The sequence below is a fragment of the Citrus clementina genome, unplaced genomic scaffold (genome assembly GCF_000493195.1).
Source record: "Citrus clementina cultivar Clemenules unplaced genomic scaffold, Citrus_clementina_v1.0 scaffold_8, whole genome shotgun sequence".
Classification (NCBI taxonomy): Eukaryota; Viridiplantae; Streptophyta; class Magnoliopsida; order Sapindales; family Rutaceae; genus Citrus; species Citrus x clementina.
In genome coordinates this window covers 12,038,251-12,056,732 of record NW_006262022.1, presented here as the reverse complement: position 1 = coordinate 12,056,732, position 18,482 = coordinate 12,038,251, and the positions used below count along the sequence as shown (strand labels likewise).

General features: G+C 36.7%; 1 protein-coding gene and 1 non-coding gene across 2 annotated transcripts in view; one reads left to right on the top strand and one right to left on the bottom strand.

The window, feature by feature from the left end:
- Nucleotides 1-18,482, top strand: part of LOC18034025 (metacaspase-1) — a 50,213-nt gene that overhangs the window by 26,601 nt on the left and 5,130 nt on the right. The window lies entirely within an intron of this gene.
- On the bottom strand, nt 7,879-7,982 carry LOC112096577. The gene has a single exon (XR_002904478.1). It is a non-coding gene; the product is annotated as a small nucleolar RNA R71 (small nucleolar RNA).

Below are 18,482 nucleotides of genomic sequence, written 5' to 3'. Positions count from 1 at the left end.
TGGGAGGCTCATTGGATACTCAAAGGAAACTTTGGGTTATTACTTCTACATTAAATCTGACCAAAAGATAGTGGTCAGTAGAAATGCCATATTTCCTGAAAAAGAGTTTATTCAATAAAGTGGACAAGGAAGAAAAATTAGAATTAATAGAGAATTCTAATAAGGATAAATCTAATGAAGTGTTTGTTGAAGTACAAACACAAGGGACACAAAAGCTCCATAGATCTAGTAGGGTAATTCACCCACCGAAAAGATATAATTTACTTCATCAAATGAATGACATATTTTTATTGGGTGATAAAGATCATAGAGACGACCCTCCTAGTTGTGAAGAGGCAATATCATATATCAACTCTAAAAGTGGCTTCAAGCCGTGGATTTAGATATAGACTCTATGAGAATCAACCAAGTCTGGACTATAGTGGATCCACTTAAAGGTATTACACCTATCGAATGCAAGTGGATTTTCAAGCTTAGATAAAAAAGTAGAGACCTATAAACCAAGGTTGGTTGCTAAAGGTTATCATCAAACACAACGTATAGACTATGAGGAAACCTTTTCATCGGTAGCCATACTGAAGTCCATTAGAATCTTATTGGCTATAACAGCATATTATGACTATGAGATTTAGCAAATGGATGTCAAAACCGTATTTCTTAATTCTTCTTTAATCCTAAATTATACCTAAAATAAAAAAATATACAAATTATGATAAAATTAACATAATAAAATATAATTTAATATAAAATTAAATTAAGAAAACATAAAAATAATATATAAATTACTACCACATCAGAATTCATCACTTTGCAATAAACAAAAAGGATATCCCCTATAAGATATTATAGATTGGCATGAGAAATCCTTAGCCAAGGTGAAATATATTTCAAGGAGTATAAATTTTATTTTTCATGCCAAGTTCATTAGGATTTGTTTTAAAATAAAGCATAAGTGCTTAATGTTGAGTGTTAGGAAATGTATATTTATAAAGGAGAAATTCGTTATTTTATACTTCAAGTTTTACTAACATTCCTACTTTTATGTATTTAAGTCTCTTGTGATTTAATTATGTGTGTTTTATTTTAATTAAGTATTTTATGTATTTTAAGGGCATCATGGTCATTTCACAATGAACGAGAGATCAGACCGCAAAACAGACATCAATTTTGAATTCAGGACAGTCGAAAACCTTAGGAGGAGCATAAAAGGAAAAATGGCACTCTTCACATGCACGATACTATTCTCATGTACGGCGCTGTCCATGTTACTATTCACTATACTGTTCACACATACGGAATGATGATGTGGCATTGACCGATGATGTGGCATTGACTAATGAGGTGTCACGATTCTATTGGACTAAAATTCTTATGTACTGTTGATCGGTGACGTAGTAGCATGTTAGTGGACCAAAAATTGCGCGTACGATACATGCATATACACAAGATTATTTACAACCAACCGCATCACTATTCAAGCTGTTTGACTGTTCAAACCGCGTGGTCAAACCGTGTCACTATTTAAACCGCGTGGTCAAACCGTGTACTGTTGACTAATGACATGGCGCAATCCTAAACGTCCAAAATGCTTTTAATCTGATGGCCATGATTTACTAAGTGTATCTATAAAAAGGGGGCCTCCCCCCCTAATTTGACATCCCTGAATTCATTTTTGAGTTCAATTTTCTGCAATTCCTACTCCATCTTGTATTTTCTACGTATTTTAATAAATTCTCATTTTGCCCTAGTTCAATTATGAGTAACTAATTTTGTTTCAAGTTTGGGTTGAAGGTGAAGTCTCAACATGTGCCACGGGCTTTATTTGGTAAATTTATTTTCTCTTCCCCTTTAATTTTTGTGGATGTTTTGACTTTTCATCGATAAATAGTAATAATCTTGTCTAGATACCGCCCTGGTTTCACCGGCTCCTTAGTACAAGATTATTATTATTTGGCACGATAAGCCCTTAGTACCATATTGATTAGACCATGGTTCATGAGGAGTGAAATTCCCCTCATGATTTAATTGGTATTAATAAGGAATATTTGGCCCATTGTGCATGTTGATGCAGATCCAGATACCCAAGTATGTCATTTCAATAGATTTCTCTTCGATTTATTCTCGCCATTTTAATTCAAATTTTAGGATAATCTAAGTCACTTTCACTACAAATCCAACCACCCTCATAGAAAATAAATTCTACGTATAATTAAAATCCACCTCCTCGTGGGATCGACACTAGTCACCATTAATCTATTCTACAATAGATTCGTGCGCTTGCAAGTTCAATAAAATTTGCACAACAAGTTTTTGGCGCCGCTGCCGAGGAGGTAAGTTATTTTAATTCGTAGATTAATTTTTGTACATAATTTCTTTTAGTTGTTTTCTTGTAATTTTTTTCTTATTAAAAAAAAGAAAAAAAAAATGAATCTACATTTTGAGGTAAGAATTTCTTTTCTTTTTCTCTTCTTCAAAGTTCTGTAATTTAATTTTCAAGTTATTTTTCTTTGTAATTTTTCATTTATCTTATTAATTTATTTAATTTTAGTTAATTTATTTCACGTATTTTTCTTAGTGTGTTTTTATATAAAGGGTGTAATAGCGTGATAAGGTTAGTATCGTAATTTCTCCTTCTTCTTTATTTTTAATTATTTTGTTCCCATTTTTTTTGTATTTTTTGCATGCATGGTTGAAGGTTATTATTACCTAATTTTGAGCCCATAGACCTTGAACTTAAAAAAGCACTTCGCACACACAAATACATTGTAATTAAAGATAAAAGAGAAATGAATTTGCAACAACAATAACAAGCACCACAGGAGAGGCCATTTAAGGACTACTTCGGTCCTTTAGCTAATTTGAGTACATTTTGCATAAGATACCAAATGTAGTTGCTAGGAGTTTTGAACTAAAACCTAGTGTGTTAAATTATCTCCCAACATTTTATGGCCTAGAAAATGAGGATCCATATAATCATCTGAATGATTTTCATGCTGTTTGTCAAATTTTTAAATATGAGTTTTTTAGACGATGATGTTAAACTTAGACTATTCCTATTTTCTTTAAAGGATAGAGCTCGTTCATGGCTCAATACATTGCCTGCGAATAGCATTACATCATGGGAATTTTTAAATAAATATTTTCCAGTGCATAAAACCAATGCTATTCGCAGAGAACTCTTAGAGTTTACCCAGAGAGAAGACGAGCAGTTTTTCGAAACATGGGAGCTATTCAATGGGCTACTCTTGAAGTGTCCACATCATGGGTACGAGAAATGGCACCAATGCCAATACTTTTTGGAGGGATTATTGCCGAAGGTGCAAGAATGGCTAATGGCAACAAGTGGAGGAGAGCTAATGTCAAAAAGTGCATCAGAGATTTGGGAATTCTTCCAACGACAAGCAGATAATTCCCAACAATGGAGTCGATCGCTCAGGAATACTAAAAGAATTAAGGGAGTGAATGAGGTTCACATTGGCGAGTCAAGTTCGGGAATTAAAGAAGTCAAAGAAATGGTTGAAGGTCTTTCCCGACAAATAGCATCGTTAACGACTGCTAAATCAACAGAACCACATGACCATGACTCATACTCAGATCAAGCCAATGCCATAGGTGTAATGAGAAAGCCATCAAATTACAACCCATACTCCAACACATATAACCTTGGATGGTCTCTAATTGCAGAGATCTGTCAGTTAATTACAGAGTAACTGTTGTTGGCCTGCATTCTCCTACTCCCAACTACTTAAATACAGATAATGGCATCAGATTAATACTGGCTCCCAAATCACAGAGTGCTCTGCCATTGTACGTAGTTCCAATGGAACGTGGTATTGTGAAGCTTCCTAAATCCTTCAATTTTTTAGGAATCTTACTTTGGAGCAAATGACTGCTTTCCTGTGTTAAAGCAACAGTTTCAAATTCTCCCAACCTTCTCTTTCTTGCCAAGATGTCTTTTAGGAATTTCACATAATTAGGCATTTGCTCCAATGCTTCCACAAAAGAGATGTTGATGTGTAATTGCTTCAGCACTTCCAAGAATTTACTAAACTGCTTGTCTTGTTTTTGTTTCTGGAATCTCTGTGGGAAAGGAGGTGGATGCCTAAATTGCTGGGTAGCTTCAGGAGGTACCGATCTTTGCTCATTTAATTTGTTGTAAGTTGTTACCACTGGTATTGCAACTTCTTTTTCTTTATTCATTGGTTGATTCCCTTCCATAGTTGCTACAGCTTGACCACTAACACCAGTATCTTGGTGGTTGGGTTCCTGTAACATGCTCTCTTCTTAAGGTGTTTCTTGTGAGGAATTAAGTTCCAACCTTTTTCTAGACACATCAACAGGGATATCAACATTCTTTCCAGATCTTCAGTTGATTACTTTACAGTGTTCCTTTCCTTCTCTTCTTATATCTTCTGTGTTGCTGGGCAAGCTTCCCTGAGATCTGCTACTTATTGCTGCGCAAGCTATCCAATTTGGTTTTCCAGGTTTCTTAGAGATACGTCTTGACTTTGAACAATTGCTTCATTCTTCGCAATGTATTCCTTAATCATGGTTTCCAATGAAGTAAGAGGATCATGGCTGGTGTGTTTTTGCCCTTGATTCTGTTGATGAAAATAAGATGGTTGAGTATTTTTGTTCTGTCCACTCAGTGCTAGAGCATTCTGATTCTGATTGCTCCACAAAAAGTTTGGGTGCTGCTTCCATCTAGGGTTGTAAGTATTTGAGTACAAGTTGTTTTGAGCCTGTCGGTTAAAATTACCCACATAGTTTACTGATACTGGATTCCCAAGTCATGGCTTTCACCAGAAGTCAATGCTCCCCACCATCATTCAAGAGGACACGCGGAGCTACTCTGATACAATTTGTCATGACCCAATCAAAACCTTGGAAGATATTGTCTGTTTTAGGCCTTAACAAGGCCTACACAGTTTTGTTTGTAGGGCTCCTATACACTCCACAAAGCATTTTGCCAATCTAGGGTGTTCATCACCCCTTATAAACCCAGCATATTTCCCGTGCTTTGCCGATGTGGGATTCGCGTAGGGTGCTACCACTGTCACGACCCAACCCAGACCTGGCAAGATATTGTCTACTTTGGGCCTTAACAAGGTCTGTAAAGTTTTGTTTCTGGGACACCCATACACCTTAAAACGAGTCTTGCCGACTAAGGTAAGGATAACCCCTTATAAACCCAACATCTCTTCAGTGCTTTGCCGATGTGAGATTCGCCCAAGGTGTTACATACACCCCCTTAGGGACTCAGCGTCCTTACTGCGATTTGCCCCACCATCGTTCAAGAGGACACGCAGAGCCACTCTGATACCATCTGTCATGACCCAACTAAGGCCTGGTAAGATATTGTCTGCTTTGGGCCTTAACAAAGCCCACACAATTTTATTTCTAAAGCGTCCATACACCCCAAAAGACGTCTTGCTAATTAAGGTGCGGATCACCCCTTATAAACCCATCATCTCTCCAGTGGTTTGCTGATGTGGGATTTGCCTAAGGTGTTAGATACACCCCCTTAAGGACTCAGCATCCTTGCTGAGGTTTGCCCCAGCATTGCTCAAGAGGACAGTGGAGCTGCTCTGATACCATCTGTCTTGGCCCAGCCCAGACCTAGTAAGATATTGTCGATTTTAGACCTTAACAAGGCCTACACGGTTTTGTTTCTAGGGCGTCCATACACCCCAAAACAAGTCTTGCCAATGAAGGAATGGATCACCCCTTATAAACCCAGCATCTCTCTTGAGCTTTGCCAATGTAGGATTTTTCTAGGGTGTTATAACTAGATTTAGCTAGCCAACCACTATGTTTTTAGACCTCAGGCGGTTAGCCGCTACAAATTAATTGGTTACTAAATTTTCAGTTTTTCCTTTAAACTTTTTAAAGTTATACGTTGTCCCAAAACATTTTAAACTTTTGCAAATAGGTCTATTTTTAGAACTTCAAACAATACTTTATCGACATCAAAGTTTTCAAGACCTTTCATTTTAGCCCATTATTTTGAAAGACAACCAATTTCATAAAATTACTTGTTTATAATTATAAAACCTTTAGTTAATGAGAAAAGATGACTGAATGCTAAATCATGCATACATTAAATCATACGGGCTTTAAAAGGATTATAGCAATGGAGATCACTTTAAGCTAGTACTCTTAATATTCGTCCTTGATCGTGCTGTTGTCTATTGCGTGTCTTGTGCTTGGTATTACTTCAATAAATTTTTCCCTTCAAGAACTAGTGAGATTGTGAAATATAAATTTACCATTTTACCCTTAATACGTGGTTTATTATCATCAAAATTATGGTTCATGTATCTCTTTATTCTAACACATAGGCCTATTGAAATTGAGAATCCAAAGAACGGAGTCGGGTTTAAAGTTAATTGTCAAAGATTAAAATCATAAATGGAATATCAAATGTATGAGAAGACATCGAAATAAATTTGAGTGACCTGCCAAATCTTGATTAAGTCTTTTGCACATTTAATGGGTGTTTAACATTTTTTCATTTCATTTTACTATTGTTTTACCATTTGTATTGTTTTATCATTTGTTTCTACGTCTTGAATGATGAGCATGCAAATCTTTTAAGCATCATGTTGTTCCTTGTTTAAGTTTTGAATTTCATGTTGTGTCTTCATTTAAGTGTGTTGTTTGACAATTAAATTTCATCATTTCATCATTTTTAGTATACATCATGAGTACGTCAATAAGACAAACCCTTTTTGACCATCTTAAAAAACTTCTGCATGTAAAATTTCACCTAAGAGGCCTAATATAATTTTATAAATCATTTTAGGATTCACAACCTCCAACGTTAGTATTCCATTTTAAAGGACTTCTCGTTTTTGTGGATGTTTTGACTTCTCGTCGACAAATAATAATATTCTTGTCTAGTACCGCCTTGGTTTCACCGGCCCTCTAGTACAAGGTTATTATTATTTGGCACGATAAGCCCTTAGCACCATATTGATTAGAGCGTGGTTCATGAGGTGTGGATTTCCCCCTCATGATTTAATTGGCATTAATATGGATGATTTAGCCCATGATGCATGTTGATACGGATCCAGATACCCAAGTACGTCATTTCAATAGATTTCGCTTCAATTTATTCTCGCCATTGCAATTCCAATTTTAGAATTTATTCTCGCCATTTTAATTTAAGTTTTAGCATATACCAAATCATTTCCACCATAAATCCAACAACCCATTTACAAAATTAATTCTATACACAATTAAAATCCACCTCCTCGTGGGATCGACACTCGTCACCATAGATCTATACTACAATAGATTCGTGCGCTTGCGAGTACATTAAAATTTACACAATAAGTTTTTGACGTCGTTGCCGGGGAGGTAAGTAATTTTAATTCATAGAATTAATTTTTGTGAATAATTTCTTTTAAATTGTTACCTAATCTTGAACCTATAAACCTTGAATTAGAAAAAACACTTCGCACACAAAAGCACATTAAAAATAAATTTGGAATGGATTTACAAGCACCACAAGAGAGGCCATTTAAGGACTATTTTAGTCCCTTAGCTAATTTGAGCACATCATGCATAAGATACCCAAATGTAGCTGCTAGGAGTTTTGAATTAAAACCTAGTGTGCTAAATTGTCTCCCAACATTTTATGGCCTAGAAAATGAGGACCCATACAATCATCTGAACGATTTTCATGCTATTTGTCAAACTTTTGAATACGAGAATTTTTCAGACGATGATGTCAAACTTAGACTATTCCCATTTTCTTTAAAGGATAGAGCTCGTTCATGGTTAAATACTTTACCTGCCAATAGCATTTCATCATGGGAACAAATGGTTACAAAATTTTTAAATAAATATTTCCCAGTGCATAAAACCAACGCTATTCGCAGGGAAATCTCGGAGTTTACCCAGAGAGAGGACGAGCAGTTTTTCGAAACATGGGAGCGATTTAATGGGCTACTCTTAAAGTGTCCACATCATGGGTACGAGAAATGGCACCAATGCCAATACTTTTTGGAGGGATTATTGCCGAATGTGCAAGAATGGCTAATGGCAACAAGTGGAGGAGAGCTAATGTCAAAAAGTGCATCAGAAATTTGGGAGTTTTTCCAGCGACAAGCGGATAATTCCCAACAACGAAGTCGATCACTCAGGAATACTAGAAGAATTAAGGGAGTAAATGAGGTTCACATTGGCGAGTCAACTTCGGGAATCAAAGAAGTCAAGGAGATGGTTGAAGGTCTTGCTCGACAAATAGCATCGTTATCGACTGCTAAATCAACAGAACCACATGACCATGACTCATACTCAGATCAAGCCAATGCCATAGGTGTAATGAGAAAGCCATCAAATTACAACCCATACTCCAACACATATAACCCTGGATGGAGAGACCACCCCAATTTTTCATGGTCTCAAGGACTCCAACAGAATGGACCAGCAGCTCCAGCTCCACTAATGCAACCAATTCCTCAAATTCCTCAAGCCTCTCAACCACCATTCAGACCATACAATCAGAACCAGAACCACTCTCAACATAGACCATGGGAGGATTCATTCCAGAATCTCAAGAATCTTACTCACTCTACGATTGAGCAACAAAACCACACCATTGATGGACTACGAAATGAGTTGAGAGCAGGTTTCAACTCACAAGCTCAATCAGTTTCAAGGCTCGAGAAGATGGTGGGACAACTTGCTTCTTCAGTTCAGACCTTGGCAATGACTGTTGAGAAAGGCAAGTTTCCAAGTCAACCAGTGCCTAATCCTAAAGGAGTGCATGAAGCAAGTACCAGTTCACCACAGCAGCATGGAGAGGTCAAAACAGTCATGACCTTGCGAAAAGGAAAAGAAGTCGACAACAAAGTGGAGATGCCAGTGACAAAAGAAAATCAAATTGTTCCTGTGAGTGTTGAGGACTCATCACCGGAGGAGAAAGAAGAAACCAACCCACGAGAATATGTTCCGAAAGCTCCATTTCCTCAGCGGTTAGCTAAAGGCAAGAAGGGAAAATCCACAGGTGAGATTCTTGAAATCTTCAAACAGGTAAGTGTTAACATCCCTTTGCTTGATGCTATTAAATAAGTTCCATCTTATGCCAAGTTTCTTAAAGACCTTTGTACTAAAAAGAGAAATATGCATGTTCAAAAGAAGGCATTTTTAACAGAAAACGTTAGTTCTATACTCCAACATAAAATTCCTTTAAAATGCAAAGACCCAGGCTCCCCCACTATCTCATGTAGTATAGGGAACCACACAATTGAGAATGCTTTGTTGGACTTAGGAGCTAGTGTAAATTTGTTGCCTTATTCAGTATTTGTGAAACTTGGACTGGGAGAATTACACCCAACTCCAGTGGTGTTACAGCTTGCAGATCGGTCCACGAAAATACCTCGTGGTATTGTGGAGGACGTGCTTATCCAGGTAGACAAGTTTTATTTTCCTGTTGATTTCATTGTAATTGACACTCAACCAATACAGGATTCAAGGAAGCACATCCCTATTATCCTAGGCCGACCTTTCTTGGCAACTGCGGATGCTCACATTCAATGCAGGACTGGAAATATGCAGTTGTCTTTCGGCAACATGACTATGGAGCTGAACATCTTCAACATTGCCAAACAACCTCACAGTGCAGATGATGTAATTGTTGATGTGGATTTAATTGAAGCATTAGTTGATGATACTTTTGTTTCAAACCTTAGTGATCCTTTACAAACATGTTTAACTCACTTTGGTTTGGATTTTGATATTGACAGATCAGTCGATGAGGTCAATGCCCTGCTTGACTCAGCACCATCTATGGACACTAATAAATGGAAGTCAAGAGTTGAGCAACTAGCACCATCAGAGAAGCAACTCATTCCATCATCAGAATCACCACCAAAACTCGAGCTCAAACCATTGCCCAACACTTTGGAATATGCGTTTTTGGGAGAAGAAAGCACTCTGCCGGTAATCATCTCATCATCCCTCAATGACGAACAAAAAAGTAAGTTGTTAGATGTTTTGAAAGAGCACAAAGGGGCATTAGGATGGACCATAGCAGACATAAAAGGTATAAACCCAGTAGACTGCATGCATTACATTCACCTTGATGAAAATGCTAAAACTACTAGGGAGATGCAACGTCGGTTAAATCCTAACATGAAAGAAGTTGTTAGAACAGAAGTCCTTAAACTATTAGACGCAGGTATCATTTACCCAATTTCTGATAGTTCATGGGTCAGTCCTGTACAAGTTGTCCCCAAAAAGTCAGGAGTCACAGTAGTTACGAATGCTGATAATGAATTGATACCCATTAGAGTAACTACAGGATGGCGTGTATGCATTGATTATAGAAAGTTGAATTCTGTCACACGTAAAGACCATTTTCCTTTACCATTTATTGATCAAATGCTTGATAGATTAGCAGGGCATGAATTTTATTGCTTTCTAGATGGCTACTCAAGATACAATCAGATTCCCATAGCACCAAAAGATCAAGAGAAAACTACTTTCACTTGCCCTTTTGGCACATTTGCATATAGGAGAATGTCATTTGGATTATGTAATGCACCTGCTACATTTCAACGATGCATGTTGAGCATTTTTTCTGATATGGTTGAACGATTCCTTGAAGTCTTTATGGATGACTTTTCTGTCTTTGGTGACTCGTTTGATCAATGTTTACATCATCTAACACTAGTTCTGCAGAGATGTATCGAGAAGAACTTGGTCTTAAATTGGGAGAAGTGTCATTTTATGGTAAAACAAGGTATTGTTCTCGGTCACATCATTTCGAGCAAAGGTATTGAGGTTGACAAAGCCAAGGTGGATCTCATTTCTAATCTTCCTCCACCCAAAACAGTCAGAGAAGTAAGATCTTTCCTTGGGCATGCTGGTTTCTATAGACGTTTCATTAAAGATTTTAGCAAAGTTTCTAGACCCTTATGCAATTTACTTGCTAAGGATGCACCTTTTGTCTTTAATGATTCATGTCTTGTGGCGTTTGAAAAATTAAAACAGTTGTTGACATCATCACCCATCATTCAGGCCCCGAACTGGAACTTACCATTTGAGCTCATGTGTGATGCATCTGATTATGCAGTAGGAGCAGTATTAGGACAAAGAGTTTATCGAATCCCCCACGTTATTTACTATGCTAGTATGACATTGAATGATGCACAGTTGAACTATTCAACTACTGAAAAAGAAATGCTAGCAGTAGTGTTTGCATTGGAAAAATTTCGATCATATCTCATTGGTTGTAAAATAATTATATTCACGGATCATGCTGCTCTTAAATATCTTCTCACAAAGAAAGATGCAAAAGCCAGACTAATTCGTTGGGTGTTACTTTTACAGGAGTTTGACTTGGAATTCAAAGATAAGAAAGGCACAGAGAATGTTGTGGCGGACCACCTCTCTCGTCTCCATTTTGACACAACTACAAAGCCATTACCATTAAATGAGTCATTCCCTGATGAACAATTGATGAATGTGGAAGTATTACCGTGGTATGCTGACATCGTGAATTATCTTGTTACAGGTCAACTTCCAGAGCATTGGACCAAGCAAGATAAGGCTAAATTCTTTGCAGAGATAAAGAATTTCTTTTGGGATGACCCGTATTTGTTCAAGTATTGTGCAGACCAAATTGTTAGACGATGTGTCCCAGAAAATGAAATTCAGAATATTCTTTCATTTTGCCATGAACAAGCTTGTGGAGGCCATTTCAGTGCTAAGAAAACAGCAACTAAAGTTTTACAATGTGGTTTTTATTGGCCAACTATATTTTGAGATGCTTACACTTTTTGTTCTTCGTGTGATAGGTGTCAACGAATGGGGAGCATTACGCGAAGGAATATGATGCCACTAAATCCAATTTTAGTGGTTGAGATTTTTGATGTATGGGGTATCGACTTCATGGGACCCTTTCCCCCGTCTTTTGGCCATCAATACATATTGGTTACTGTTGACTACGTATCGAAATGGGTAGAAGCAATTCCATCTAGAACCAATGATCACAAGGTGGTGATAGGATTTTTGAAAAGCAATATTGTCTCACGCTTTGGATTCCCTCGAGCAATAATCAGTGATGGTGGTGCCCACTTTTGTAACAAAGCATTCAAAGCTCTTTTGACAAAGTATTCAATCACACACAAAGTGGCGACCCCGTATCATCCGCAAACCAGTGGCCAAGTTGAGATCTCCAATCGAGAAATAAAGCACATATTAGAAAAGACGGTGAGGCCAGACAGAAAAGATTGGTCATTAAGACTTGATGATGCCTTATGGGCATATAGAACAGCTTTCAAGACCCCGATTGGGATGTCACCCTATAGGCTAGTGTATGGAAAAGCTTGCCACCTACCTGTGGAACTCGAGCATCGTGCATATTGGGCCATCAAGAAATTCAATTTTGACATGCAGCAAGCCAGCTCAGAAAGAAGATTACAGCTGGCAGAACTCGAGCATCGTGCAATGATGCATACGAAAATGCCAAGATTTACAAGCAACGAATGAAAGTCTTCCATGATAAGCAAATTATGAGGAAATCGTTCACTCCAGGTCAGAAAGTGCTTTTATTCAATGCTCGCTTGCACCTATTCCCAGGTAAGCTACGCTCTCGTTGGTCTGGTCCCTTTATTGTTCATACTATTTTTCCACATGGGGCAATTGAAATTAAGGACCCAAAGAACGGTGTCACGTTTAAAGTTAATGGTCAAAGATTAAAGCCATATCTAGAGTACCAACCACATGACGAAGACACCGAAATAAATTTGAGTGACCCACCAAATTTGAATTGATTTTTTTTCTTTCTTTTCGTTGATTTGATTTTTCTTTCTTTCTTTTTATTATTATTCTTTTGCTAATTGAAATTGTTTTTGCATAAGTGTGTGTTTATTTTACCATTAAGTTTTCTCTTATCATTTTTAATCATGAGTCTTATACTTAGACCGTTCCTCCTGAACATTCTTAAACCACTTCAATGTGTCAAAACTCATCTCAAAAGGCAGATTCAATTTTGTAAAACACAACGCATTTGGGCTCTACAACCACCAGAGTTAGTAGCCTATGTTGAGGGTTTAGAACGCCAACTCAAAGACATTGAGAGAAGTGTTTACGACATCCAGTTGGAGCTTGAGGTAAATTCAATAAGAGGACGATTTTAATTGTGTTTTTATTTGTTTTTCTATTTGTGTGCTTTAGTTTGTTACCCCGGTGAAGTGGCGGATAACGGTACTCCGTGACAATCAAGTCGGTTACTTTAGTTTCCCATAATAACTGATATTCTGAGGCGAAGGTATGGACAGAAACGAGATTCTAGCGAAGCTTCACAAGCGATTCCCTTCACTTCCTCAGAATGCCCTCCTTACGATCTATAAAGCTCGGTCCGAACGCATGCGATTACTCTTGAGGAATAACATACCTGCTGACATCCGTTGGTTAATCGAGGCTAAAGTACGATCGGCAGGAATGGTGTCTGATAACAGGGAAGATAAGATTCAATTCATTAGGGATGGCTTGAATAAGGAGTCATTGGATGATATCCTTTTGTCTCTTGAAACGCATCCCAGTGGATATGTGCAAGGAGCGATTCTCCAGTTATGGCCATTATTCCAGAAAGAGCATGCACGATATAGTCTCGGGAATCTGACTATAAACGACCCTGTTTGCCAGTTTATAAGAAAACTGGATAGGAAGCCTATCCTCGACCCATAGAGGGCGTTCAAGCCGTTTCTGGACGTAAAACCAGAGGAAGATGTGAGCCACAGTCGCAACTACCTGTAAATATCCTTTTACTTTATTGTTATTTTATTTCACTATTGTCTTATTGTTTGCATTATTGTCTTTAATAATTTTATTACTGTTTGCTTTTTCCTTTTTACTGTTTTCTTTTTGACTTGCGAGCCACGTGCTTTACGCGTTATTTGACACTGACATATTACCTCATACACAACCATGACCCACTATCACCAAGACTCTTAAATGTGATTTCTTTTTTGTCAAGCACTCACAAATTGTTTTTGAGAAGTATCACAATGTCAGCTACTCCCAATAGACAATTCAAGAACATTTGTGTGCTTTCTGGATTTACATATGGCAAACATAAAGAGTTCGTTGAGGCAGCCATAGATCTTGGTCGAAGCATAGCAGCGAGAAAATTACACTTGGCGTATGGAGGAGGTAATCGAGGGTTATAAAAAATGGTCTCAGAAGCAGCTTTTATCAGAGGAAGTCAAGTGTTAGGCATCATCCCAAGAGTCTTAAAACCATTGGGCAGTTTGTTTGACTCATCAACTGGAGAAGAGTTAGTCGTCTCAGGTATGCAAGAAAGAATAACTTAAATGCTTAATCATGCTGATGCTTTTATTTTCCTTCCAGGAGATCTTGCAACACTAGAGGCACTTATCACGCTAGCATCTTGGGCCCATCTGCACATCCACCAAAAACCTATCGGTTTGTTAAATGTCAATAACTTTTATGATGGCTTTATCGCATTTCTTAACCATACAATAAAAAACTATTTCACTCCCGCTAATATGAAAAAACTCTTTATTTGTGCTGACACTGCTAATGAGCTACTTGATCTGTTACAAGCTTATAGACCGGAGCCAGACCCCTGGACCTTTGTGTTGGAGCGTCCAAATAATGATGGTAACAGTAGCAGCAGTAAGAAGTACAAATTAGATTTAACTCTCCGCCTGTAAATATTTTCTTCTGTGTTGCACCACCCAGGTGATGTCTTCTAAACTCTACTTCTTTCATTTCAAACATTGAGGACAATGTTTCGTTCTGGTTGGGGGGAGGGAATAGTCGACAATTGTGGAATTTTGGTTAAGTTTTTACTAATTTTTTGTTGTAGAAACTAACTGTTGCTAACTTTTTGTGTTGAAGATTGAGGACAATGTTTCATTTCAAACATTGAGGACAATGTTTCGTTCTGGTTGGGGGGAGGGAATAGTCGACAATTGTGGAATTTTGGTTAAGTTTTTACTAATTTTTTGTTGTAGAAACTAACTGTTGCTAACTTTTTGTGTTGAAGATGGCTGAATATGGAGTGTAGTGACTCTAGAAACGCATCTTCATCGTTTAAAAAAATTAAAAAAAAAACTTAAAAAAAAATTCAGACATTTTCTTTTTCTTTATTATGTGTTTATGTTTGTTTTTCTTCTTTTTAATTTCTCCTCTATAAATATACATTTTCCAACTTTTGAGTCGAAGATGGCTGAATATGGAGTGTAGTTCCTCTAAAAACGCATCTTCTTTAAAAAAAATAAAAAATCATTTTCGTTTTCTATCATTTTACGTGTAACTTTTCTAATTAGTTTTTATGCATCATTTTCACATTTCTGCATGCATATTTTCCTTTCATGTTTAGAATAGGTTGGGGGGTAGAATGTTGTTTAAAAAAAAAAATTTGTGTGATTTGTTTTAACATTGGGTGACATGATTAATTTTAAATTTTAGTATTTGTATTATCTTTGGTCTTAAGTGATGTTACATTATGTTTGCTACTCTACATGTTGATGTCGGAGACATATATGAGTTGCTTGAAGGAATGAACATGTCATAATAAGTACCAAGTGAGTTTTTGAGCCTATCATTTTTCTTGGAGAGTAACCCTTTTGCCCATTCTTTATACAGCTTAACAGTTTATTATTGTATACACGATCTCTAGATTTCTTTTGAGTTAACCCTTAATAAAAATTAAAAAAAAAGAAGAAAAAAAAAGTGTGTTGCTACATTTGGAGGCCCATCTAACTAATAGATATGGAAGGTTATTTAGAGCCCTAGAAGACGATGGAAAGGCCATCTTTGATCCGTTTGAGCCTTTCTAGCCATCCATTTTATTAAATATCCATAGTTAACCCTTTTGAGCCTTTAAAAAAAAAAAAAAACATTTTCTTTGTCAACTTATCATCTTGACCCACTCCGATTTGGAGTATTACCCGATATCTTATAAGTTCCATCACCTATTTATGTTTGAGAAAATGTAAATAATTATGTTGTTCAGTGAAGTTATAGCAAAAAAAAAAAAAAAAAACAACGAAACAAAAGTTGTTGTTTCAAAAGAATAAAAATAACAATAATAGGTGAAATCCACCTTGCAACTTCCGAAAAAAAAAAAATTCTCTGCATTTTTCTCAAACATACACTTTGTTTTCCTTATTTCCTTTCTTTGTTAACCATGTCCCTAGCCTACGTTACATCCTAATAAAAGTCCTTCCTGATTTTAGGGAACTATAATCTGAAGTAGAAGCTAGTTATATGGGCTAAAAAGATGTAGTGGTGCATATAAAAAATAAATAAATAAATAAATTGGGTTGACTAACAGTTTTTATTTGACTTGAGATAGTATTATTTTTAAGCTGAGGGCATATTTATTTCATCTTGGTGAGAGCATGTGATATCACTTCTTCATTATTTTCTCTCAATTATCATTCATTGGAGTGACTATTTTTATTGGGTTTAATTTCTTTGTGAGAGTGTCACTACTTCCAGTGAGATTTTGGGGTTTGACATGTCATTCTTGAAAGTAGCTATAACAAAGTCTACTGGGCTGATTCATGTGGATGGTTGATGTGGGTGTGATGTTACTTTAGACTGGAGATAATGCTTATACTTTTATTTGATTGCTATCATTAATATGATTGAATAAACACGAGTGTTTCTAAATTTAAAAAAAAAAAATCATTTTGAATTTGAATTTTATTTTCGCTTCATTTGCTAGGGACTAGCAATAAGCTGGTTGGCGGGTGTGTTGAGTGTTAGAAAATGCATATTTATAAAGGAGAAAACCGTTATTTTATATTTCAAGTCTTACTAACAACCCTTACTTTTATGTATTTAACCTTCTTGTGATTTAATTACATGTGTTTTATTTTAATTAAGTATTTTATGTATTTTAGGGGCATCATAGTCATTTCACAATAAACGAGAAATCAGATGGCAAAACGGACATCACTTTTGAACTCAGGACGGTCGAAAACCTTAGGAGGAGCATAAAAGGAAAAATGGCACTGTTCACTTGTACGGTACTATTCACGTGTACGGTACTGTATACGTTACTGTTCACGACACTGTTCACATAGACGGACCGATGACGTGGCATTGACTGATGAGGTGTCACGATCCTATTGGACTAAAATTCTTATATACTGTTGATGGTGACGTGGCAGCATATCAGTGGACGAAAAATCTCGCATACGGTGCATGCATCACACAGGATTATTTTCAACCAAACCGCGTTACTGTTCATCCGGGTCAAACCGCGTTACTGTTCAAAGTCGGGTCAAACCGTGTTATTGTTCATCCGCGTGGTCAAACCGTGGACTGTTGACTGATGACGTGGCGCAATCCTGAGCGTCCAAACTGTTTTTAATCCGATGGCCATGATTTACTCCATGTATCTATAAAAAGGGGGCCTCTCCCCCCTAATTTGATATCTCTGAATCCATTTTTGGGATCCATTTTTTATAATTCTCTCTCCATCTTGTATTTTCTTCATATTTTAATAAATTCCCATTTTGCCCCTAGTTCAATTATGAGTAGCTAATTTTCTTTCAAGCTTGGGTTGAAGGTGAAGTCTCAACATGTGTCATGGGCTTAATTTGGTAAATTTATTTTCTCTTCCCCTCTAGTTTTTGTGGATGTTTTGACTTCTCGTCGACAAATAATAATATTATTGTCTAGTACCGCCTTGGTTTCACCGGCCCTCTAGTACAAGGTTATTATTATTTGGCACGATAAGCCCTTAGCACCATATTGATTAGAGCGTGGTTCATGAGGTGTGGATTCCCCCCTCATGATTTAATTGGCATTAATATGGATGATTTAGCCCATGATGCATGTTGATACGGATCCAGATACCCAAGTACGTCATTTCAATAGATTTCGCTTCAATTTATTCTCGCCATTGCAATTCCAATTTTAGAATTTATTCTCGCCATTTTAATTTAAGTTTTAGCATATACCAAATCATTTCCACCATAAATCCAACAACCCATTTACAAAATTAATTCTATACACAATTAAAATCCACCTCCTCGTGGGATCGACACTCGTCACCATAGATCTATACTACAATAGATTTGTGCGCTTGCGAGTACATTAAAATTTACACAACAATGAGAAATAACATTCCTATTGACATATGTTTGTTAATCTAAACAAAAGTACAACTAGCAAGAGTTACCTCTAAAATTAGTTGCCTACATGCCTAGTTGTGGAAAACAAAGCTATTTAAGAAAACAAAGAGCTAAATAACTTTAATTTTCTTGCCATAAATGTGCCCAAAAAAACAGCAACGGAGGTCCTTATACATCTTTGGGCATAGTGTCCAACAAAAATGAAAGACAAGATTAAGACAAAGAGCTAATACATATAGCATGCAATTTCCCAGTTATGTCCATTAGTCCAGAAAGAACTTTATGATATAGTCTTAGAATCTAACTATAAGTGACCCTATTTGCCAACTTATAAGAAAATTGGATCAG